The sequence below is a fragment of the Benincasa hispida genome, chromosome 8, assembly GCF_009727055.1.
Source record: "Benincasa hispida cultivar B227 chromosome 8, ASM972705v1, whole genome shotgun sequence".
NCBI classification, from domain to species: Eukaryota; Viridiplantae; Streptophyta; class Magnoliopsida; order Cucurbitales; family Cucurbitaceae; genus Benincasa; species Benincasa hispida.
This window is the reverse complement of record NC_052356.1, coordinates 54,296,016-54,322,891: the sequence shown is the minus strand read 5'-3', so window position 1 is coordinate 54,322,891 and position 26,876 is coordinate 54,296,016. Positions and strand designations below refer to the sequence as shown.

The window sequence follows — 26,876 nt, the reverse complement described above, 5'->3', positions numbered from 1 at the left end:
ACAATAAACTAGGGCATTAGATACCCATAAATTCTCCCACTTGCCCTAGTGATAAATATCTCGTAGAACTAGTCCTACTAGATGACTCTCGAACACTTTAGCTGAAAAGGCCTTTGTAAATGGATCAGCTAAGTTGTCTTGTGAGGCTATGTACTTGACGATCACATCTCCTCTGTGTACAATCTCTATGATGAGATGGTACTTCCACTCGATATGTTTTCCTCTTTTGTCGCTTCGAGGTTCCTTTGAATTTGCAACTGCTCCACTATTGTCACAATAGAGGGTGACAGGCAGGTGCGTATTAGGAACTACTTCCAAGTCAGTCAGGAACTTTCTGAGTCATACTGCTTCTTTTGCTGCTTCACTTGTAGCTACATACTCAGCTTCCATTATGGAGTCAGTAATACGACTCTGCTTAATGCTTCTCTACATAACAAATCCTCCATTCAGAGTGAATACTAACCCGGAAGTTGATTTCCTAGAATTAATATCAAATGGAAGTCAGAATCAGTGTATTCAGTAAGGATCAGATCCTCAGCACTATACATGAGCATATAATCTCTCGTTCTTCGGAAATACTCGAGAATGTTCTTAACGGCAGTCCAATGATCTGCTGACTATTCCAATGACAAAGTATATATCGAGAAGAGTACATAACATTACATACATTACATACATTACATACATTACATAGTATATGTAACATTACATACATTACATAACGGCAGTCCAGGATTGGACTGAAATCTGCTGACTATTCCAATGACATAGTATATATCGAAACGAGTACATAACATTACATACATTAAACTCCCTACTGATGATGCATATGGAATTTATTTCATATCCTCAACCTCTTGAAGTGTCTTAGGACTTTGTTCCTTAGACAGATGAATTCCATGTCTGAAAGGCAACGTTCCTTTCTTGAAATTTTGCATTTTATACCTAGATAATATCTTGTCTATATAAGATGCTTGAGACAATGCGAATGTTCTATTCTTAAAATTCTGAACTATTTGGATCCCAAGAACATACTGTGCTTCTCTCAAATCTTTCATTTGGAATTACGTAGCTAGCCATCTCTTAACGTCAGCTAGAAATTATACTTCATTTCCAATGAGTAGAATATCGTCAACATATAACACCAGAAAAGCGATAGTTTTGTTAACGATTTCTTGTATACTAAGGTTCATCAACGTTTTCTTCAAAGCCATAACATTTGATCGTAGTGTCAAATCTCATATTCCAGGATCTAGATGCTTGTTTCAACTTGTAAATGGATTGATTAACACTAGAAGAAATTTGGGCTTTAATGTCGGTTTTAAACCGACATTAAAGGGCTTCAATAACACAACCTTTAATGTCGGTTGTAACCGACATTAAAAGTCTTTAGTAATTAAAGCCTGTTGGTTGCAACCGACATTAAAAGCATAATGTCATTAATAGCAAAAGAAAAAGAGATGTCAAGGTGCAGTAAATAAAACTGACACATCACCAGGTTCTTCTTTTTCCCCCTAAAAATAAAAGTAACCAAATAAACAAAATAAATGTACACACACAGATGAAGACAGTAATAATAAAAATACTTTATACCTCACAACCCAGAAATTACATAACACGAACACACATAACCATAACCACCAAATTATTTAGTCCATTCCTTTCTAAAATTCACAGTAGTAACTCTACTTTATTAGTATACACAAACATGAGGAGTGCAAGTCCTCAGTGATGTCCCTGCAGCTTCTCCTTGATCTTCTCTATTATTCCCTTCTTCTCATGCTGCCCACCGTACTGGGCCGACGAATAACCGCCTGGCATTGTGGTTGACACTGCCTGGGGCTCCTTCAGCCCCTTCCTCCTCCTCCCTCCATGACCGTCATCTTCCGACTGACATTTTCACAATTAAATCATCAATTCTTCCGTTTTAAATCAGACCAAATAAAACAATNCTTCCGACTGACATTTTCACAATTAAATCATCAATTCTTCCGTTTTAAATCAGACCAAATAAAACAATGAAAATATATGCAAACATTAAGGTTGTTTGAAGGAACTTGCAAGGTGGAGTTCTAAATGCGTCCACCAATTTTTTTAAATTTTTTTTTTTTTTTTTTTTTTTATAAAGATGGATGATGCAGCATGAACATTCACACTTGAAAATTTCAATCCCTTTTCGTATGAAAGTATACAGTCGCACCTGAAAATGCAGCAAGCATACAAGCAGCATTTAAAACTTTCCTGGGGGTGCATAGATCTATCTTCCTAGTTTGTGAAAATTCAAAGGTTAAATTTGTATATTTTAAATCAGTACAACATATTTCGACAAGAAAAAAAACTTGAGTGCGCTTTGAGCTGCACTCATCTTTGTGCAGCCCAAATTGGGCAGATTATTTTTTAATAAAAGTTATGTTTATTCTTTTTAATAATGAAAAGGGGCAGAATGGGATTTGATACAGTCTAATCCTTGCCCTTTCAACAAATACATGTATTTTAACTGAGGATATCCAGAGAATAAAAGTTACACAAAAAATGGATATCAATGCAATTTTAGATTGTATAAAAATGACCATCTACATCTAAATAAAATCAGATGTCGAAATCAACATGTACTGCAATAATAAAAGCTTACCATTCTGGAGTACGCCTTCCAACTTTTGGATCTTCGCCGTAATACTTCTCTGAATTGTTCTTGTATTTATAGGTCGGAGCAAAAGTTAAATTTCCCCCAGTCCATCCATCAAATGCACGACCCTTTTTAAGCTCCCGCAATAACTGACAAAATGTAAGGAAAAAACTCAATGAACAAGTAGGCATTTTGTCACATTATTCACAGTTTGACACAAATTAACCATATTCCAGAGCCCCTGCTTAAGCATTTCCCATCTCCTTGAAACACTACAATAAAGAACTAGTTAAGTAATTGCTTTTTCCAGCTAACAACAGATACTGTCTGGAGAATCCTAGCTTTTGAGCACAAACTTCAGTTTCCAAAGCACATATCAAAAAAGAATTACACTGAAATGCCTTGTATATGGCTTTTGAGTCCTACAACGGGTAGAGGAATTTTTTCTTTTTCTTTTTAATAGAAACAACAACTTTTATTGAGAAAGAACCAAAGAATAGCATACAAAAAACACAAGCCACAAAAGAGCGAGTGGAGAGCGAGAGCGAGAGGGGACTTTATGTGCGAAAGCGAGAGCGGGGGTATGTGCGAGAGCGAGAGCAAGAGAGGGAACTTTATGTGCAAGAGCGAGAGCGGGGGTATGTGCGAGTGCGAGAGCGAGAGCGAGATACCAGTAAGCGAGACACCTGAAATGTTAACTTATTCTGAATCTAATGAGTCTGATCTCGTACTTTGTCGTACACTTCTCCTGGTCTGTGCACTAGATTTTGAAGCATTTATGGATGATTCACCTTCATGGAAGATGACTTGACATTTTGCCAATCTATCTTCCAATTCCTCTGTGCTGAATTCGTCAGTTCCACCAAGCTCATCAAATCCTACCTGATAGATTCACATTAGAGAAAGGTAATGTTAATAAAAACAACCATAATTCAGTAATCAATGGTGTATTATCATAAAAGACATACCACATAGTCATCTACTTTTGCATTCTTGATCAGAGCAAGGGTTGGAAGAACAATGATCTTCAACTTCTCAGCCAGGACTTTTCTCAACATTAATTTTTACAAAACGTGTCTCAATATGTTGCTTTGCCAAAATGCTCAAGTGCTTGTCCATAACTTGTAATTTGTGTGAAAATACATTGTTCACCATTAAAATTCCCCAACTTCTCTGTCAAATATTTGTTTCCGCAATAGTGGAAACCCAACAGAAAAAAAAACCCTCAAGCTTCACTCCTAAACATTCGCAATAACATACAAATAAAAACCATTAACCAGTGCCCTTCAAACATATAAATTTAAGCAACAAAAAAACAGATAATAATATGCGTTAAACATTTGGAATGCTAGTACTCAGATTGAAATATGGAGTGGGGACAAAGAAAATTTCACCTTTGAACGGATCTAACCCAGAGATCGAAGATTGAAATAGTTATGAGTTGGAAGAACAAGGATCTGAGCCACAATGACCGACTGGGCTACGACGAAAGGGATCTGAGCTACAACGATCGACTTGTACCTTTGATGGCTCAACTTCAACTGAATGGAGGGCTGGGCTTGTACCTTCAACAACGGAACGAACGGTTGGGCTTCCACGGAATGGATGGTGGATCTCCTAGAAGAAGACAACTAGTTCTACTATGGCTACACGTGAAGAACGACAAATCTTCCACGACTAGATCTAAGGTGTGGCGAGGAGGTGGCGAGATGGTGTCGAGCTATGGTGAGCGGCGAGGTCCAGGGAGCGAGGAGATGGATGATGGGGAAAATAGGGTTTAGAAAAGGAATGAACCGACATTATACATCCAATTTCACTTTTTTCAATCGACATTAAAGCCCAAAATTCTTGTAGTGTAAGTTTGCAAATCTTTTACTCTTGACTCTGTTCAATAAACCCTTTTGGTTGAGACATTTAGATACTGTCTTTAAGATAGTCATACACAAAAGTTTTCTTGACATCCATTTGCCATAATTCATAATCATAAAATGTAGCTATGGACAAGAGTATTCTAATTGAATTTATCATGGCAACCGGAGAGAAGGTTTTTTCATAGTCTACCCCATCTCTTTGGGTAAACCCTTTTGCCACAAGTCCTTCTTTGTAGGTTTGTACCTTACCAGCTTGGTCTCGTTTCCTCTTGTAAATCCATTTGCAATCGATGGGTTTTACCCCTTCAGGTTGATCTACAAGATCCCAGGCAGAATTGAAATACATAGATTCCATTTCAAGGTCCATAGCTTTAATCCATTTGTCTTTATCCACATCATTCATTGCTTGTTTGAAAGACAATGGATCCTCTAAGCCATCATCTGGTATGATGACTTGAGTTTCAGTTAAACCCATGTACCAGTCAGGCTATTGTACAACCCTCCCACTGCGACGAGGCATTCTCAACTCTTGAGAATGATGTGAAATACTAGTTTCATCAATAATTTTTGTCGATGGATGTGCTCTGTCAACAACTCTTGTTGATGTATTTTTTGTTTCTCTAGACATTTCCTCTATTACTAACTTACTGCGAGGTTGATGATTCTTCATGTGGTTTTCTTCTAGGAAGGTTGCATTTATCGATACAAATACCTTGTCTTCCTGAGAATCGTAAAAGAAACCACCTTTCGTTTCTTTTAGGTAGCCTACAAATAAGCATACTTTTGAACAACGTTCCAACATTTTAGGATTTTGCACTCATACATGTGCTGGGCAAGCCCAAATTCTGAAGTGACGTAAATTTCCTTTACGTCCTCTCCAGAGCTCTAAGGTATTTCAAAATTACTTTTCGAGGGAACCATGTTCAAAATATTCATACTCTCCTCTAACTCTAACATTCATAAGACCACAAAGGTCTGAATGTACCAGCTCCAATGGTTCTTTGGGTCTAAGACCTTTTTCAGAAAAAGATTTTTTAGTCATTTTACCCTCAAGATAGGATTCACAATGTGGTAATGAACTGTCTTCTAACTTATTTAGATTACTGTTCTTAACCAGTCACTCAATCCTATTGAGATTTATGTGACCCAGTCTCAAGTGCTAAAGATAGACATTTGGAGAAACTTTTCTTTTCTTATGAGTCCCAGCGGTTTTAAACATCTCATTGTTCAAAACGGCTTTAACCTCAGTCGGTTTTAACAAATATAAGTTATTTTCTAATTTTACAGAACAAATTTGTTTATTTCTTGTATTGATGAACACTTCATTTAAAAAAAAAAAACTTTATAATTTTTTTCTAGCAAACAAGAGATAGATATTAGATTCCTTTTCATGGAAGAAATGTAATAAGCATTTTTCAGATAAATGTACTTATCTTCTATAAATAACTTCATATCTTCCACTACTTTAGCTGAAACAACCTCCCCGGTCCTTACATTAAAGATTGTTTCGCCTTCTGTCAACTGTCTCCTGAAACTTGTCTCCTGTGAGAAAGTACAGACGTGATTAGCAGCACCTGAATCAATTATCTAGGTTTTATCGTTTTCCACTAAACATGCTTCGATAACAAGTAAATCATATTTATCTTGTTGTTTGAATTTTGCATTCTTCTATATTATTCAAAATTTTAGATGAGTTGGGATATAGAGGACAATCCTCTGTTAAAACTCTTTTGGTGTTATCAACTGCTAGTAATTTGTTTGTTGATTTGATTTTACCGTTAACTAATTCAGAAGTGAGTATTCTAGAAGAATTCGACATGCTGAAAAATTTTAAACAAATTCTAATTAGAAAATTGCAACTAAATCCATAATTAAGTTTTAGCTAAACAAGTAATAATGTACCCATAACCATTATTTATTCGGTCAGAAATTACTAACATTTTAGTAATTCTGTAAGTGTAACCCTCCATTTTCAGACGTCAGAGGTCAGCCCCAACTATGCTATCGAAATGGAGAGTCAAGGTTGGGAATCGACCTAAGAAATCCTATCCATTTTTGGAGTTTGAGTTGTTCTGAATCCTATGTTACAACCCTCTGTGGAGATAACCATCGTTAAACGACTAGCAAGGGCCGCCTAAAGCAAAACAGTAGGTGCAACATAGGAATCTCACGCTCCAAACTAACGAAAGAGACAGCAGGACATGTTGACACAAATCTTTCACCCACTTACTATGAACTACTTCCCCTGTTCACCTTGTTCTTGACTCATACAAACACTTTCCGAATGGAGGTCACTTCCAGGGTGTCACGAAGCGTCATATGAATCTCACGGTGTGAACTATGTAGAGATGTGGAAGTTAAGATCTATGTATCATATATTTGATTTGTGTTTGAATGACTTCCCCTTATTCACCAGAATCTTGATTTCTGAAAATACTTTCCGAATGAAGGTCACTTCCAGGGTGACATGAAGTACCGCTTAAATCTTGATTGTGAATTCTTAGGGACGTGAGAGCTAAAAATAACGCATCGTATATGTTATTAATCTCCCATTGAAGTGATCTAATAACTTTATCATATATAAGTTATTAAACTCTCATTGAAGTGTTCTATTAATATGCGTAAAAATATACTTAGGTTCTTTTTGGCTAGTTAAAACAACCCTAAGTCTAAGTGGTTTATCCAAGTATAATGCTTATAATTAGATTTTAACCTACAATGTCTAGGTGATAAACCGTTTTATTACCTCACACCGCTCATGTACGCTTATAAAAATCGGTTAACAACACTCAATTATTCAGCCATAATCCCCAAGTAGGAGGTGTTCCATAGACCGTCAACTTAAGCACTTCCATTCTTAGATATGATTATCTACCGGTTGAGTTTATAACCAGAATTTACAAGATGTCGACCTATTTTAACTTATTAAAATTGGTGATTAACTTACGTGAGCATGCAACTTATTTCGTTATGAATTTTAATGTCTAAACTCAATTTTATAACAACTTATAAAAATTAGACATGTTTTTACATCCACAACATGCATCAAAGATATTCAAATTTAATATAACAGTTATATTAAATAACAGAAACCCTAAATATGCATTCTATATATTATAACATAAACATAATACATGTAACATGCTTCCTATAGTGGGATTTTAAATCTACATGGCATACTGTATGCACATACAGATTGATTTAATTATAACATACATCACATGCATAAATAATTAAACACATTCTAATAAGGTTTTAGTTTCGGCATAAACAAGCAAACAAAGGCCTAACAAATACAAAACTGCAAGAAATGGCTCCATACCGCTTCTGGACCGCTCGAACTGCTCTAAACTAGACCTAAACAGCTTGAACCGAATGTGAACCACCAGAACCGGACCAATCAAAACACTTTTGAAGGTGAACCGGGTCAAATTTGAAGAAAATCGGTCAAACTGGTTAATCCTCAATGGTTCTTGTTCAGTTAATGGGTCAAACTCGTCAAACCGGTTAAAAAATCTCGCTCAAACTCGATCGCTCGCTCATTGCTCAAAATCTCGCTCGAACTCGATTCAAAATCTCACTCGAACTTAATCTCTCGCTCGAACTAGAAATCTCGCTCAAACTTGATTCAAAATCTCACTCGAAAATTCCATCAGAATCTCACTTGAAACTTGAAATATCGCTGCTTGTAAATGGAATCTCGCTGGAATTGTGAAAATCCCGCTCTCGCTCAAGGGAAATCTTGCTAGCTTTGACATGGAATCTCGCTGGAATTGTGAAAATCTCACTTTCGCTTGAACTTCAAATGGAAATCTCGCTCTCGCTCAAGGGCAATCTCACTAGCTTTGAACAATGAGATTTGAGCAGATGCTGAGGAACTGGTTCTTGCTGCTCGACATTCTTCACTTCTTTCTTTGATTACAACTTAATTTCAACTCCAATGACTCCAAATAAATTACAGACTCTTAATCACACATATAAGCTCATAAAAAAAAGAGCCAATTACAAATTTAAACAAAGAATTAAAGAGAAATTAAATGCCAAAACTAAGAAAACCATATCAATTCATCATTTTCATATAACTCATGAAAAACATCCACCACACCAAAACTAAAGCAAATTGAATACTTAAATGATGCTCTGATACCAACTGAAGGAGTATATCAGCATGCAATGAAAGCAACAAGGATCAATAAGCATTCTAATTCATTAATGTTGGCTATAAATAAAGCATGCTCATATAATACACTAAGATCCCTGGTTATCGTTGTAACTTAAGCATGTATGTTAAGACATACAAGTGGATCGTGCTTTATGTGATAACCTAAATGGTCTGTAGTATATGGATAAAGGAGGGAAACCTTATCCTAGTGACGCTACGAGTGTGGTCTGCTTTGTAGGTGTTACAAGCATTGTAAAGGGCAACAAATGGTCTGATCACTAGAAGAAATTTGGGCTTCAATGTCGGTTTTAAAACGACATTAAAGATAGTGTTATTAAATCCCTTTAATGTCGGTTGCCTTTAATGTCGGTTGTCTTTAATGTCGATTTAAAACCGACATTAAATGGCTTCAATAACACCAATAACACAGCCTTCAATGTCGGTTGCAACCGTCATTGAAGGTCTTTAATGTTGGTTGCAACCGACATTAAAGGTCTTTAGTGATTAAAGGTTTTTAAGCCTGTTTTTTTTTTAATTCTTAACTGACATTGAAGCCCGAATCTGTCCTTTTTTTTTTTTTTTAAATTCCATTGCCAAATCCATTTTTTTGGTCAAATAAGTTAAAAACAACATTATATGTCTCATGTTGGGTCAGGAAATGTCTGTGTTTTATATTAAAAAGTATAGAAAATTTTGCATGGCGAGACCATCAATATTTGTCTTCCACCTATGAATTTATCCACCAAAATTTGCAAAACAATACCAGAACAAGAATATTTGCATGGCAAGCCCATCAATATTTTCCTTCCAATCCATTACATTTACATTCATTCTAAGCTAGCATTTACATTTTATTGAGACAAAAAACAAGAATTATATCCTTACACAAATCGGCCAACAAAACTTGCCCATTGGGTCCGAATTACGTCGATCTCTCCTTGCGTATATACATCTTTTGTATTGAACAAAAAAAAAAGGAAATAAAAAAAAAGAAGATAAATTCAACATAAGTTTACGTCCATTTATTAAATTAAAGCTAGTACTATATAAAAAATAAATAATTTACGTACGAGGCTAGCATATTCAACTAAAAAGTTTTACATTATCCATATAACTAAAAAGTAAAAAGCCCCTTAAAGCAACACCAAAACTTCAAGCATCTAAAAAGCACACCAATGGATACAAGACTTCAATCAAATGAAACCACAAAAAACATCTCCAACTAAAAGATGCTATCGAGGGTCAATCTTAGATTATCTAAACAAGATTCCAAAGACGAATTAGACTCAAATTGTATGTAACTAAAAGCAAATAAGTAGCAAAAATAAAAATCTTATGAATAGAGAAAGGCCCAAACTAACTGCCTACCTACCCAAATAAGTAGCAAAAATAAATTAAAGAATCCAAGATCTGAAACAAAAATAAAACTAACACCTGCAAGATAACAAAGAAAAAGAATACTAATAAAACAAAAACGACTCAACAGTGGTTACACCCAAAATTCTAGGCTTATAGGTTCCCCAGCTTTACAAAATGACATACTAAAATCTCCATGCTTGAATCCACCAGTAAAATATCACCATAAAGTTAAAGAGTAATAGAACGCTGAGGTATATAACAGAGCATACCTACAATGACGTTAAACACGACACACTCTGTCGGTCGCTCTGGAATCACAATGTGAATGGGGATCCAAAATGGTGGGTTTGCATTGGAACTAGAAAAAGATAAAAACGATGATGAACATTTAGCAGACAAATGTTACAAAGCAAATATCATAAAGAAGGTTTCATCAGAGGGTAACAACATTAGAAAGTTCTCTAATTGGAGCATATATTAGACACCGTGCCTAGAGAAGGGGAAAATCATTTGGCATGGATTCGCAGGGATTCTAACATAAATAAGCGTAGCCGTAAGATGAGCTTTAATTGTACAACTAAATTCCTTCAATTCTTGGCATATACAGAGCAAAAAGTTTCTAAAAATTCAAATAGTTCAAGATGGTATATGATTTATTTCATCGTAACTTCCTTCGAAATGAAACCACAAACCCACATGACTAATCCAAAAGATGATAAAAAAAAATAAACGATTGTTAACCTTGGAATTCTCGCACATGTCTCAGATGCACAGGCAATAGCATTCAGCTTGACACACCAAGCAACAGCACTGGGGAAAAAAAACCAGCAGAGAGTTGAAATTGAAGCTCCCTAAAGTTAAAGCATAAAACTACCGAACTAAGGTATTAGTCATAGGGCAATCTAAGGAAGAGATCTAAGGAAGAGATAAACATCTATAGTTGGAAAAAACTTGAAGATCATCAAGAAGGTACTGATGCTTCATGGAAAGGTTCATGGCCCGCTTCAAATGCTGATTGCTCGTATCAACAACCTCCCTGAGGAGTCGATTCAAAGCCTTCTTCACATCAATATCATAATATGGATCATACAGATTAAATCGAAGACCTAACCTAGTGACACAACCCAAAATCCATCTCCACGGAACAAAATTCGAAATCAACTCCATAGAAAGAGAAACGATTAGGGTTTCAATTACCATAATTATGGAGGCATTGGGTCGATCTGGCGATGAATCCCCAATCTTCTTCTTTGGGTCAATGAAGGACTGCAAAAAGGACACCATTTCGATCTCTCTTCTTTCTTCCTCCAGAAAAATTTACTCTCTGATTTTTCCGTCAAAACAAGATTTGTTAATGAACATGAACTTCAGGCATGGACAAACTCAATTTATGAACATGAGCTGCACAACGGCTAGATCTGGCGTATGGCTTGTAGATTGGTGAGAGTGAGAGAAAGAGAAAGAAAGATCGGAACTTCAGGCGGTGGATCAACTTTTTCGTGGGTTAGAGAGAGAGTTCAACATACCAAAATTTAGGATTTACATATAACAAAATTTAGGTCTTTCTTCTCAATAACAATCAACAATCAATCAATAGATTCTTTGATTTACACATCTAATAATCAATCAATAGATCAAGATTTACACAATAAAATTTAGGATTTACACACCTAAGCATTTGTTCTTCTCCGAGCGATGTTCTTCAAGACCTATAGTATTTGGAAAAAGATATTTCTCTAATACGAAATTAAATTTTGCCTCTTTGTTCTTTGAAAACAACAACACAATAACAAAAGTATGAGTACAATCTTAAATCATACAACATTTGAGTTTTAGGTTCTGAAAGTTTACTGCATGGGATATGCACAGTATGAAAAAAAGCATGAGATAGAACTTCTTCAAGTAACTTCATCAATGTTCTTGTCCAACAATGCTTACATGCATCAGCTTTAAGGCTTATATCACACAATAATTGCAGTAAACGTTCCAAAAGCTTATTGACAAAATTGTGAAATCCTGTTTTCTTGGTTAGGTGAATCCACAAAAATTTAGCAAAAGGTTCAAGCATTATTCACGAAAATTTAATAGCAAAATTGGCTACATCTCTACCTTCCGAGTTATTTACATAAATTATGTGAAGAAACTCGAGCGCTGCATCAATTGTAGAAATTCAAGCATCTAAATTATTGGGATTAAGTTCTAATTACAAACCATAGATACTAAATTTTAACTATATAATATTGTTTCCACCATGTACAAGTAAAAATACAACAACAAGAGTACTGGAATGGGTCACTCCATTTTTCAAATTGAACCCCAATTTGTTCAGTAGAAGCAGTAAAATAAACAACAATGAACTTAATTAGGTATCAATTCATTTCAATCAAACAATACAATGAGGTAACCGATTCTCATACTAACGGACTCACTAGCAGAGACAAGTAGTAAAAAAATGGATATAAGAAAATATCATACTAACGGACGACTCACTGGCATACAAACAATATATAAGATAAGCATCAATTCATTTCAGTTGCATCTTTCGATCATAGATTATGAAATCAGATCGCCAATTCTGCACAACCGTTAGTTGTACACGCGTCTCAATCTCCCGCTCTCACGTTGCTCAGTTGCATCTTTCGATCATAGATTCGCATGCGGTGTTTGTTTTTATTACCGCATGCGGTCGAAACATAGCTCTGGATCGACTATCGCATTGCGTTGTTACTTTGGTGATTGTCTCTTCAAGGTTCATTGATAGGCGCAATTGTGATAGAGATGCGTTGATTAGTTTCTCATGAGCCTTGAGCGCAAGCGGTGCCTTGGTCTTCCTGCAAAACAGAATAAAGTTTGGCGTGTCCTCCATCTTTTTGGCATTAGTGGGTGTTATTGCAAACATTTATAATTATTGTCATACTAAGTTAATTTTCACACATTTGGCGCATAATTACTAACTTTTGGCCGCAATATCTAGATAAGATGGCATAAATAACTTGTATTTCTACAAGTTATCACACCCCGAAATTTAGATATATGTTTGTCCTCAATCATATCTTCTGCTAAGGAAATCATGCTCCAATCCTATCCTATATTCTTGCAAAAAATTTGGTTGCTCCGAATGTTACACTTAGGCACATTCCCTAACATCGCATTTCCCTTCCATCCTTGCTAATTCTTAGCAAGCCTTACTTTATTCTTCTATGTAACAAAATCCTACTCAAAGAAACTTTTCTAGTTTTCAAGATAGAATGTTTATCTCTTCTTTGTCAAAACGACTTGATGCATCTATATCCTGTGAGCAAAACTTTGCGTCATTTATTCACCTAGGGATAGTTGGTCATGGCTACACTCTTCGTTTTGACTTATCCCCACGGGTGTCATGCAAATATCCAACTACGGTGATGTGCCAGTTACAACTTTAACTCATGATATTCAGAGGAGTTGTCCCTTGCATTCTTTTTCTCTTTTTAGTTTACACTACATTATTCTGGTAACCCACCTTCGTTTTGGTTTGTTCCTACGGGTGTCATACAAACATCCAACTACGAGCGGGCTCCTTTCACAACTAAACTCTTATCAGGTTGGGAACATTTTTTGAAATTTCCCTTGCGCTGACATTGAAGTTTTGCATTTTTTTTTCTTTTTATAAATGCTATACACAAAGACGCATTTTCTTGAATACTGCATACTTCTGAGTTCATCTGCTCAGACCTTCCTCACCCCCAAATTTAAGGATGAGCAAGGTTCTCATTGCGTTGTTTGGATAGACTAGACAAACACTTAGAAGAAAATTTCAAAAAGAAGGTTTGAGCAGGACTTTGAAAAATAAAAGGTAAAGTACTGCTAAACTAAGAGTTAACTAAGTGTTAGTCAGAATTTACTAAGTATGGGAAATGTTTCTAAGTTTCACATATAACACATCATAGCAATGCAATAAAGATCATAAAAATACAAGAGTAAAAATAAAGCACAGATTAACAAAGGAAGATAAAGAGAGAGACACAGGCAAAAAGTAGAGAGAATTATGTACTTTGATTGTATTGGATATTAACAAAGTATGATAATAATTACAAATGATCACAAAAGAATTTTTTTCTATGCCTGTACATGAGTCAAAGAATTTTTGTTAAGTTACACGATTTGATTCGAACGGGTGCATGAAATGCAGTTCTTAGTATGCTTCCAATAGACGCATGTACATTTTTGCTGAGGACGGGCAACATGCATGCATCCCCGCAACACACCCCTTATTTAAATAAATATGGAGGATACCTCAACATAGTGCATTTAATTAAGGTAGGGCAAAGAACTCATATGTGCGTAATACACCCCTCATCGCAATGTATTTGAGTGTATTATATGCATATCTTCTTTTTTTTTTCTTTCTCCTTACTACACCCATCCTTTCGTTATGTACCAGTTTAATTTTCTCTCTTCCTAACTCAAGTTGACAAGATTACTTTATCCATCATTCGCAAAGACATGTACCTAGCACTATGTAACGAAACATATGCAACATGAAACTTCTAAAGCATTACTGACTACTTCTAAAAAATAACAATTACAACATAAAACAAGTGATAACAGAAAGCTGTAAGGAAAGCAAGTAAACATAAATGGGAAAGCCGACATGAAATAATTTCTCATAGTTACCGCAATCGCTTTCCCTGTGGGCATTTTAATCCTACTTGCCCAAATCAATGGTGACCATATGCCGACCGAAGTCACCCCCATAATACGGTTTGATCCACTGACCATTAACTTTGAATGTGCTGCTCCCATCCAAAGTTGTTAACTCCACTACACCGTGGGGAAAGATGGTCTTGATCCGGAATGGTTTCAACCAACGAGATTTCAGCTTCCCAAGGAACAGTCGTAGACGTGCGTTGAATAGTAGTACTTGCTGACCTTTGGTGAATGTCCGGTCATTGATGCGCTCATCATGCCATTGCTTTGTTTTCTTCTTATATATCTTGGCATTTTCATAGGCATCCCTTCGCCATTCGATCAACTGATTCATTGTAACTTCCGGATTTTCCCCGCACTAGCTAAATCGAACTTCAGCTTCTTGCATGCCCACATTGCTTTGTGTTCTAACTCAAGCGGCAGATGACAAGCTTTTCTGAAGACCAGGGCATACGGGGACATGCCAATTGGTGTTTTGTAGGCAGTCCTATATGCCCATAGTGCTTCGTCAAGCTTGGATGACCAATCCCTCCTGGTAGTATTAACTACCTTCTCCAAGGTGGTTTTGATCTCTCTATTAGAAATTTCTGCCTGCCCATTAGTCTGTGGGTGGTATGCGGTTGCCACTTGATGGCTAACGTTGAATTTAGTTAACACGTTAGCAATTATGCGGTTGATGAAATGAGAGCCCTCATCACTGATCAAGGCATGTGGTATTCCATAGCACGCAAAAATATTTTTCTTCAAAAAATTTGCCATAGTGGCTGCGTCGTTTTTGGCATATGCGATGGCCTCAACCCATTTTGAAACATAATCAACTGCAACCAGAATATATTGATGACCTTCAGATGGTGGAAACGAGCCCATTAATTCAATTCCCTATACATCAAATAGTTCAACTTCTAGGATTGACGTCAATGGCATTTCATTCCTTTTTGACATATTCCCTGTCCTTTGGCATCTATCGCATTTTATAACATAGGCATGGGCATCTTTGAACAGTGTTGGTCAAAAGTAGCTGCATTGTAGGATTTTTGCGGCAGTTCTTTGCCCCCCAAAATATCCTCCGTATGGGGATTCTTGACAGAGTTCTAAAATGCTCTTGGCTTCGTGCTTAGGGACACATCGTCGTATGATATGATCAGGTCCTTGTTGATACAGGAATGGGTCATCCCAGAAATAAAATTTTGCATCATGTCTTAGCTCTTCTTCTGTTGGTAGGTATAATCATCCGGTAATTGACCGCAAACTATAAAGTTTACTATGTCCGCATACCAGGGGACATTAACACGTACTGCCATCAGCATCTCATCAGGGAATCTTTCCTCAATATCTTTCTCTGTCCCTTGAACCTCACTGTTTTTCAGTCTTGACAAATGATCGGCGACTTGGTTCTCGGTGCCTTTTCTATCTTTAATTTCCAAGTCAAACTCTTGTAGGAGCAACACCCACCGTATCAATCTTGGTTTCACATCCTTCTTTGTCATTAGATACTTGATCGCAGAGTGATCTGTATAAACCATCACATTTGTTCCGATCAGGTACTGTCGAAACTTTTCTAGTGCACATACCACTGCCATCATTTCTTTCTTTGTGGTCGTATAGTTCTCATGTGCATCGTTCAACGTTTTACTTGCATAATAAATGGGATGCAAAACCTTTTCCCTGTGTTGACTCAAAATTGCCCCTACAACATATCCGCTTGCGTCACACATTAATACAAAGGGTTACGTAAAATCCTGCATGACCCAGAAAGCTCCTTAGTGTCTTTACATTCACTGGTGAGGGTAACTTGGAAATTGCATCGACTTTTTCTTGATCAACTTCCAATCCTGCCTTAGAGATCTTGTGACCCAGAACTATTCCTTCTTCCACCATGAAGTGACATTTTTCCCAATTCAAAACAAGATTTGTTTCTACACATCTCTTCAAAACTTTCTCAAGATTAGTTAAACAGGAGTCATAATTACTGCTGAAAACTAAGAAATCATCCATAAAAACCTTGACTGACTCCTCCAAGTAATCTGAAAAGACTACTATCATGCATCTTTGGAAAGTACCTGGTGCGTTACAGAGTCTAAATGGCATGCGTCGGAATGCGAACGTACCAAATGGGCACGTGAATGTAGTTTTATCTTGGTCCTCCGGCGCGATTGCTATTTGGTTATACCCTGAATATCCATCAAGAAAGCAAAAGAACTAGTTCCCCGCTAGCCTGTCCAACATCTGGTCAATGAACGGTAGTGGAAAATGGTCCTTTTTAGTGGCTAAATTTAACTTGCGATAGTCCATGCAGATTCTACACCCCGTGGTTGTCTTTGTGTGAACTAGTTCATTCTTGTCGTTAGTAATGACTGTCATCCCCCCTTTCTTTAGGACACATTGCACTGGGCTTACCCAGCTGCTATCAGAGATTGGGTAGATGACACCGACATCCAGCCACTTCACTATTTTCTTCTTTACCACCTCCTTCATGGCAGGGTTTAAGCGACGCTGCCTTTCCACCGATCCATTCTTTCCTTCCTCCAGATGAATCTTGTGCATGTAATACGAGGGGCTGATTCCTCGAATATTTGCCAAGGTCCATCCCAGGGCTTTTGCATTGTTTCGCATGATTCATATGAGAGCATCTTCTTTCTCCTTACATAGTGATGCAGAGATGATAACAGGTAACGTGTCGTTACTTCCTAAGTAAGCATACTTTAAATGCACTGGCAACGACTTCAACTCCAACACAGGAGGATCTTCTAATGATGGCTTAATACGCTGCGTAGTCCACTCAGATAACTTGAGTGGTTCGAAATTTGATTCCGCATGAATTGCGGTGCAATCTTCCTCCACTAATGTGTCATCCTTAGAATCTTCCTCCTCCATCTCTTTTAGGGGTTCGTATAGCTGTTCACCCTCTAGATCTTCAATGCATTGGCAATTTTCCATATCTCCTGGATATTTCAATGCATTGAGTACGCTGAACTTTACCTATTGATCATTAACTCGGATGGTCAATTCTCCCTTTTGTACATCGATCAAAGCTCGCCCTGTAGCGAGAAATGGGCGTCCCAGGATGATAGGAATTTCCCTATCTGCCTCATAATCCAATATAACGAAATCTGCGGGGAAGATAAACTTATCTACCTGTACGAGAACATCTTCTATCTTGCCCTCTGGAAGCTTTATTGATCAATCAGCTAGCTATAATGTAATCGTGGTTGGTATGGCTTTGCTGATGTCTAACTTCTTAAAGATTGATAAGGGCATCAAATTTATGCTTGCCCCCAAATCACACAATGCATTCCCGACCATCTTCCCTCCTATGGTGCAGGGTAATGTAAAAGTCCCATGATCCTTCATCTTAGCTGGGAGATTATTTTGAAATAAAGCGCTACATTCGTATGTTAATGAAACGATTTCATTTTCTCCGATTTTCCTTTTGTTGGTCAAAATGTCCTTGAGGAATTTCATATAGCTTAGCATCTGCTTTAATGCTTTTATTAAGGGATATTGATATGAATTTATCGAAGAATGTCAAGAAACCTCTGGATATGCTTACTGTCGTCTTTCTTTTTCAGCCTAAACGGGAAAGGTGGAGGATCCTATCGTATTTCATGCTCACTTGGCTGCTTATTGAGGTCCTGCGCTTGTTGTAGATTATTGGTCGGAGGTTGCGTTGATTGAGAATTTAAATTTTGAGAAGCTTCATCTTTCGTAGACAATCTTGCTTCTGAACTGGGATTGCTTTCATTATTTTGTACTTGGTCATCCTTATTAGTTAACTCAGCTGGTACTGATGCCGCATCTGGTACCTTTGGCACAATAGGTGCTGTTGTTTTGCCACTCCACAATGTCATGACATGACATTCTTCTTTACCTTTTTGCCCTATTATTCCCGAACTTCTTTGCGATGTACCAGGCATTTGCTTCTTTAACTCTCTTGCAAGCTGATCTATTTGGTCTTCTAATTCTTTGAGCGAGTAAGCTTGCGCTTGTCTCATTGCCTCGCTCTTTTCAATGTAATGCTTCAGTGACGTTTCTAGAGACGAGGTACTGCAAGAGGTATTATATGCAAACAGTTGGTTGCATTGCTGTGTACCCTGAAAATCACTTGTGCTGCAGTCCGAAGTAGTAAAGACTGGAGGGTTGCCTCGATTCTCTTGATAATTGAATTGATAGGAACTATGGCCTTCATGAGCAAGATTCTCATCCAATCTGAAAATTGGATGATCCCCCCAACCCTGGTTGTGGTCGTTGCCCCACGATTCATCATAAACAGCATATACGGGTTGTTGAGTCCATGGGCAGACATCTCTCGGATGCTCTTCTCCCTATTGCATGCAATCCATTGCGGTTGTATGACTCACCGCATTAATTTGCGTTGTACCCTGGGAAAGAATTCTCTATTGATCAGCTACTGTCTGGAGGAGTGAGGTCATCATGGTCATTTGCTCGACCAATGCACTCATCGTGTCTACCGGCACATCAGCTCTTTTTACATGTTCTTGCTCCAGACCTCTTTCATCAAGCCCCGTATCAACCCATTCATCAGAGTGTCGCGATGTGCGATCCAATATATCCTTTGCTTCCGTATATGTCTTATTCATTAATCCTTCTTCTGCAAAGGAGTCGACAACTGCTTGCGTTGACTGGTCCAGGCCATTGTAAAAGGTTTCCATCAAAATACTATCAGGAATCCCTACATGTGGACAATTCTTTACTAACTGTCAGAATCGCACCCAAGCGGTGCTTAAGGTTTCAAAGTTTTTTTGTTCAAAATTCAAGATCTCCCTCTTTCTTTGTGCGTTGACAGATGGAGGAAAGAACCTGTTCATAAACCTGTCAACCAACTGATTCCATCCATGAATTTCGCCCGGCTCTAATGCTTGAGCCCACCTCTTTGTTTCATCCCACAATGTGTACGGGAATAGATACAGTTTAAAATTTTCTTGAGTTACACCAGGCAGGTAGAATGCGCTACACATGTCTGCGAAATTAGTCAAATGTGCGTGTGGGTCCTCCCCCGATAATCCTCCAAATTATCCCACATTCTGAATCATTTGCAGCATGATCGGTTTTATTTCGAAGCTTACATTTCCCTCAACCACTGGTCGTGAGATTCCTGGTGAAAAATTGTAAAAATCTGGTGCTGCATAATCCCTCATAGGGATGTTCTGATTACTGGCAAGAAAGACAGGATCTTTATAGGCAGATCTTCCCTCAGGTTTCCAACAGATGCCACATTCTCTTCAGTCATATTTTTCCACCAATAAATTCAGCCCTAATGAACTCTGTGCGAAAAATTTACTTGATTTCTAGGTTCTCTTAGAATTATTAGATTACTCTAGCGCTCATAAGCCATCAGACTACTCTTCGCATTAAACAGTCAGTACAAAGAGATATGTCCTGCACATAACATGAAAATACTAAACATTAATCGTTGACCAGTTTTCCCCGGCAACGGCGCCATAAACTTGTTGTTGTACGCTAAAGTGTATAGATGAAATTCAATGCTCATGATGATGGGATACTACTGCTATTTATGCGCTAATTAGATATACTCAAGTAGTATGCCTTGCGTTGTCACAAGTTTCCTTACGATGGAACCAAGTATAATTCCACCGCAAGTTTCTTAGTATGATCCGAGGTCGAATGCGGGGAAAATGGTGCCGGTTATTGTGGTATGTTCATGGTGTATGCGACCAGGTTTTTCAGTATTGTATAAAAGTGTGTACAGTAAGTAATTACAATAAAATATAGAAAAGTTATAAAGATGCGGTAAAAATACAATAAACCTAAGCTAGATGTATAAGATACAGGATTTATGTGCAAGATACTAGGATTAGAGCTGGTTGTGAAGGCTGTGCAAAGACGTGGGTTGCGACGACAAGTCTCGTGAATAAATTAGAAAAGAAAGATAAGTAGTACAAACAACGCAAGCTCTTAATAGAATTGAAGGTACAAATACTGTTCCGCTCTTCTCTTGGTGTACACCTTTTAGTGATCGGCCACGTTCCCTACATGTCTGTGGTGAAACAGAGTCTAACGTAATGAATGCAAGGTTGCTTCCATGTCTGGAAGTACTACTCACTTTAGTTAACGCACTCTTCTGATCTTCTCTCGATAGATCAGAATGACATCTTCACTTCTGCTCTCACAGGTGAAGATGTCGTCCAACATGCTTTAGCTAAACGTATTTCATAACTTTAATACATATTAAGTTCTTGGAGATTCATAGTGCTTATCAAGAGAGTAAGAAAACATCATGGAGAAAATGACTAATGGGTGAACGAAAACAGACAGAATATGGTAGACGAAATTTATCGAAACATTTAATATTTCTACTAAATGTTTGATACATAATGTGTAAATGTAGAGATAAAGAAATCATGGAATACAATGGAGAGAGTTAGAACAGATACAATCATATGCCAATATCTTGGCACAGATTCAATGGAAATCTGCTTGCCGGATAGGATAATGTCGATGGTAGGAAGAGCTTCCCTCTCAGGCTTACTCCACCAGTAGCAGGTGTCTCTACACAGGGCTTCGCTCGGGTATATAGCAGATTAGAATGGAGATTTACTTTTGGCCTTATCTCTTTCTCTTCCCGGATTCTTCTTTTCAGCACGCAGCTCAACCTTTTTCTCTCTAAAATCTTACAGCACTTAGCCCAGTGTCAAATAGCATGCTTTTCTCTGAATTCGCTGGGGTATTTATAGGAGTAAATCCCTTCACTCCGGCCATGTAGTCCCCACCTGATGCTCATGGTAATTCCGTAGACGGAGGGATATTATTCCTTCTGTTATGAAATCAGATCGCCAATTCTGCACAACCGTTAGTTGTACACGCGTCTCAATCTCCCACTCTCACGTTGCTCAGTTGCATCTTTCGATCATAGATTCGTATGCGGTGTTTGTTTTTATTACCGCATGCGGTCGAAACATAGCTCTGGATCGACTATCGCATTGCGTTGTTACTTTGGTGATTGTCTCTTCAAGGTTCATTGACAGGCGCAATTGTGATAGAGATGCGTTGATTAGTTTCTCATGAGCCTTGAGCGCAAGCGGTGCCTTGGTCTTCCTGCAAAACAGAATAAAGTTTGGCGTGTCCTCCATCTTTTTGGCGTTAGTGGGTGTTATTGCAAATATTTATAATTATTGTCATACTAAGTTAATTTTCACACATTTGGCGCATAATTACTAACTTTTGGCCGCAATATCTAGATAAGATGGCATAAATAACTTGTATTTCTACAAGTTATCAACGACCCACTCACAGATTTGTATCCCACGGCTATAGATTTGAAAATGACAAGACTAACAGAAATAAATTCTTGAATCTTCCGACCTACCTACCAAGGAACGAATATTAATTACATAGAAATAATTACATTGCAAATGGTCAGTGATTCGGTTAGTTTTCCATTGTAAACGTTTCTCAAGAACCAAACACAAATGATACACAAAGAATTACAGCATAGAGATGGAACAACGATTTATTGATTGCAATAAAGAATACTGCCAAAGCAACAAAATTCGATTGAAAATCTAATGCAAACAAAAAAACAAAAAATAAAAAACTCACAACTCCACTGGAAGTGATGGTCACTCGAATCGAAGAGACTGATGGACGGCCGGCGATATCGTTTCTGATTTAAAGCCCGACGGACTACGGACGACCGACGAACTGCCAAAGCCTTAAAGCCCGAAATTCTCAGATCGACGGTTGGAGACTAAAGGACAACAAACGACAAACTTGATAGAGACTGATGGAGATCGACGGACGACCGGCGGACAACCACGGACGAACGGACAGTGAAGTAGATCGGTTAGGGTTTGGGTAAGAGAGAAATAGAGGCTGGCGCGCGCGATAGGGTAAAGATGAAAAAGGGGGCAAGCGCGATAGTTGTTTAATTTTTTATAAGAAAAAAAAATATTACACCTTTAATGTCGGTTTAAAACCGACATTAAAATCCCATCTTCAATGTCGGTTTAAAACCGACATTAAAGATCCATTTTTTTTAAACACGACATTATACATGTTGATTTCAGTTTTTCCAACCGATATTAAAGCCCGAAATTCTCTAGTGGATCCTGACCATTCATGTATTAGACATGCGAGCGGGATGCTCTATATAGAGGAGGTTGTATAAGACCGGACCACAAAATGTTTAGTCTCGTTATATAACGCCATTCATGACAGAGACTTTCATTTCACTAGGATGACCATAGGTAACATGACCTTAATCCTAAGTGAGTTGTGAACTCCTGCCTATGAGGGTGGTCCTTTGATTTCATGGGTGCAAAGTCTGCCAGAATTGCCGACTCAAATACCACTTTGGGAATTCGTCTGATTGTGTGGAGACTGAGACTCAGCTACATAGACGAAATTCACCATTCCCCGAAGTATCAGGGGGTAAAGTTAGATAAATTTCTCACTTAAGAGTTGATTCTTGGCTGTAGCAATGTGTCACACACCTTCTCTTTGCCAGGAGAAGGGTTAATTCATAGTAGAACTATGAACGTATTGTTCATTAGAAGGAATCATGTACTGAATGAGTTAGATGTAACTAAAGGGGCAATACAGTTTTAAATGGATCCAGCTGTACTTATGATAGCAATTTTGTGGAAGGGTCATCTACTGTTGCATTTGTTATATCCAATGGAACATAAATATATATGTAGTCGAAAGATTGGAAATATTGTCTTTCCGCAACAGTGTCCGACAGTTAAGCGTATTGTGGATATCGTGATTAAAGATGTTAGTGAAGTTATTCACGTACCGTGAGTTTATCTTCAAGCTACAAGTCTATCAGGTCCCCTGGTCGGTAGCTCAATGGATCTCATGTTAAGAATAGTTTTTGATTATGCTTGAAGTGTTCAAATTAACGAGAGGATTTTTGATTATATATTGATATATAATTAAAATTTGATTCAATTATATGTGATATAATTGATTTAATTTATTAATATATTAATTGAGGAAAATAATGTATATTTATATTAAATGACATAAAGGAGAGAAAAGAACCATTGGTTTATATGATTACATATGATGTAATATTTAAACACTTATAGATAGAATATAATATACATAAATTAGTTATTATATGTATTTATAATTAAATCAATTATAAGATAATTGATTTCGATTTTGTCCAATAACCAAATGAGTGAGACGTTATAATCAATTTTTGATAACTGATGGATAAAAATGAAAATCATTTTCATATTTTCATAATCGAACGCACAGAAACAAAAAGGATATACGATAACCTTGAGAGAGTAAACGACAAAGTATCGAGTTTTCCTATATGATAGCTACTCGCTGCTAAACGATCGAGTACCCAAGTCTAAACGATAAACTTCTGTATTCTCCCACTTACTCAATTGTCTACATGATCGTTCAGTTCCTCTTTCCCTGTACCAAATCCATACAAAGCCCACACCTTTTGGATTCTCACACCGAGAACACCAAGGTAGCCTCTTGGTAGTGTCGAGTTTTCATTTGGGGGTCGAGTATCGAGTTTAACTCGATTGTGATCGAGGATCTGACAGTTCGCACTGTTTGCTGGATTGATTCGTGTTGCATTTCTGCTATTGAACGTTGGGCTGATTAATCGAGGAAATAAAAGAAGAAAGGTTCTTCAAGGGTAAGTTTACTCAATCTCTTGTATTTTTTTTTTGAAGCATGTTATAATTTAGATTTAATCATAATTGATCTGTTGGATTGTAAATTTTCATGTTCTTTCACAATGGAGTTTGGAACGATCTGCTTCCGCTCATTGGATCTCTATTTTAAGAGTTCCTTCAAAAAGGCCTTTTAGTCATTTTATCTTCATGGTATGACTCACACACAGGTAAGAAATTTTCTTCTAACTCGCTTAGAAGTCCATTATTCACCAATCTCTCAATCCTATTGAGATTAATATGCCTTAAACGAGGTGCCAAAGTTGGGCATTTTCTTGAGGAGAAATTTTAAGTTGTTTATTTTAAGTTACGACAGTTTTAAACATCTCTATATTATGGATGGCATTTGTTGCTAACGGCCTTAGCACATACAAATTATTTTCCAATTGAGCTGAACATACATCAACACTATTTTTCAAAATAAACACTTTATTTACAGAGAAATGTATTTGATATTTACATTCAAGTAGAGACTTTACAGAAGTTAAGTTCCTCTTTAACTCGGGAACTACATACACATCATTCAAAATGATAAACCTATTTTGTAAAGTCAACTAGAGACCTCCCACTGCCATAGTCGAGACGACATACCCAGTTCCAACTCGCATCGTCATCTCACCAGCACCAAGCTACCGCCAGGAACTAATTCCCTAAAATGAAGAACAAACATGGTTAGTGGCCCCAGAGTCAATAATCCAAGCAAAATCATTATTTTCCACTAAACAAGTTTCCAAAACTAGTAAATCGCATTTACCTTGTTTGGCCTTCTTCTTTTCAGCCAAATAACGTGGGCAGTTGTGGTTCCAGTGTCCGTCCTGATTGCAATGGAAACATTTTCCCTTGTTAACTCTCATTACTTGCTTACCCCATGGAGCAACACGTTGTGGGTTAGCAGGCGCCTTCCTCTTACCACCATTCTTCTTCTTCCACTTTTTAGTGCCAAAAGTAGAAAGTACAGACTTAGTTCCAGAGATCGAACCTTTATGGAACTTTTTAGAAGATGAGGCAACATTTACCTCACCAATCTTCTTCTCCGTACTTTTTAGCAAATATTGGAGAGTCTGCAACTCATTGAGTAGAGTTGTAAGGTTGTAATCCACACTATTCAAAATAGTGTTGCTAACGAAGTGAAGGAAGCTTTCTGGTAACGACTCCAAAATAATGCTAACCTAGCTGGCCTCATCGATGCTCGACCCATTCATCTCTACCACATCGAAGTGGACCATCATATTGAGAACATGTTCCTGAACAAATGTTCCCTCATTCATCCGTGAGTTGAATATGTACTTCAGAGCGTTGTGCCTGAGCTACGCGGACGGTTGTCCGAACATTCCCCTCAGGGACTCCATGATCTCACGTGCAGTGATCATGGGCTCATGCTTCTTGGCTAAAACATCGTTAAGGCTAGCCAAGATATACGCTCGAGCCTTTTAATTCGTCCGTGTCCATCGCTCATACGTGTGTCGAGCGTTTCGAGTAGCGTCAGGAGGTGGAATAGGAGGACATTCCTCCATAAGAACGAACCTCAGGTCATGATGATCAAAACCGTATTTATCTTGTTTTTCCAACAAGCGTAATTCTTGCCAGTCAATTTATCAGCGACAAGTAGTGATAAGGTAGCGGTTGTCATAATTTAAAATTTGTTTAAACAATGAACAAACTTAATAAGTCTACTTGCATTAAACCACTTTTAATGCCAATTTAAGTTTTAGCAAAATAGTTCTAGTGTACCCTAAGTGACATCTATTTTGCAATAATGCTTCAGTGAGGTAGGAAAAATGTCACCGTAGGGTGATCATGTGCCCCTTCACTTAAATGAGACAATCTCAACCATTAGACTAAAACAACTCATTGTAACTGAATCTAATAGTCACCATTGTTCGATCTAGAATTTGTTGACATTCTTAACAATTTTGTGTAAGTGTAACCCCTCATTTTAGGCCTTAGAGTCCCGCCCTAAGCCAACCTTAGGGAAACGCCGATTAGGACAAGAGACTAAAGCAATCCTATCCATTTCTGGAGATCAAATAAAGAGTTGTGCAAAACAACTATCCTTTAGGGGGACACTCCCAGGGTGCCACAAGGCGATGCACTAAAACTTTATCCAACCTAATGAGAGAGACCGAGGGATATGTTGTCACACATCCCGCTCCCACTTACTATGAACATTTTCTCCATTCACCTTGTTATTGACCTACCCAAATTCCATCCGTAGGCAGATACTCTAGTGGTGCCTTGAGGCAGAGGATAGATCTCATGGTGTGAACTTTTTAGGGAGAAATGTGAAGAAGTAAAATGAAGTATCACATACCCCAATTACCTCCCATTGAATGTTATAACTAGGGTTTTATTAACTTAGAAAATCCGGCTACTAATTTTAACTTGTTTAATTTACTTAAAATCAATACTTGCTTTTGATGATTAAACAAGTTTGATTCAAGTCCTATTAAACACTTTAACAGACTTTCATCAAATTTCCATGCATGTAA

At 37.5% G+C, this 26,876-nt stretch overlaps 1 protein-coding gene and 1 pseudogene across 13 annotated transcripts in view; both read right to left on the bottom strand.

Moving 5' to 3' along the window:
- Positions 1–2,781: 2,781 nt before the first annotated feature.
- The window catches only part of LOC120083856, a 29,741-nt pseudogene continuing 5,646 nt past the window's right edge, over positions 2,782–26,876 (bottom strand).
- LOC120083855 (G-type lectin S-receptor-like serine/threonine-protein kinase SD1-13) overlaps positions 9,351–26,876 on the bottom strand; it is a 28,523-nt gene continuing 10,997 nt past the window's right edge. Inside the window, exons 7-11 of one of the 13 annotated variants that reach the window (XM_039039745.1) lie at positions 11,689–11,785; positions 11,216–11,342; positions 10,760–10,828; positions 10,288–10,376; positions 9,351–9,611 (exon numbers count right to left, since the gene is read on the bottom strand). The gene's annotated coding sequence lies outside the window, so the exon portion shown is untranslated. Of the gene's footprint in view, positions 9,612–10,287; positions 10,377–10,759; positions 10,829–11,215; positions 11,448–11,688; positions 11,786–12,233; positions 12,850–24,765; positions 25,038–26,876 lie in introns of those variants that run through there. The other 12 variants (XM_039039746.1, XM_039039750.1, XM_039039751.1 and 9 more) reach the window with 12 other exon arrangements.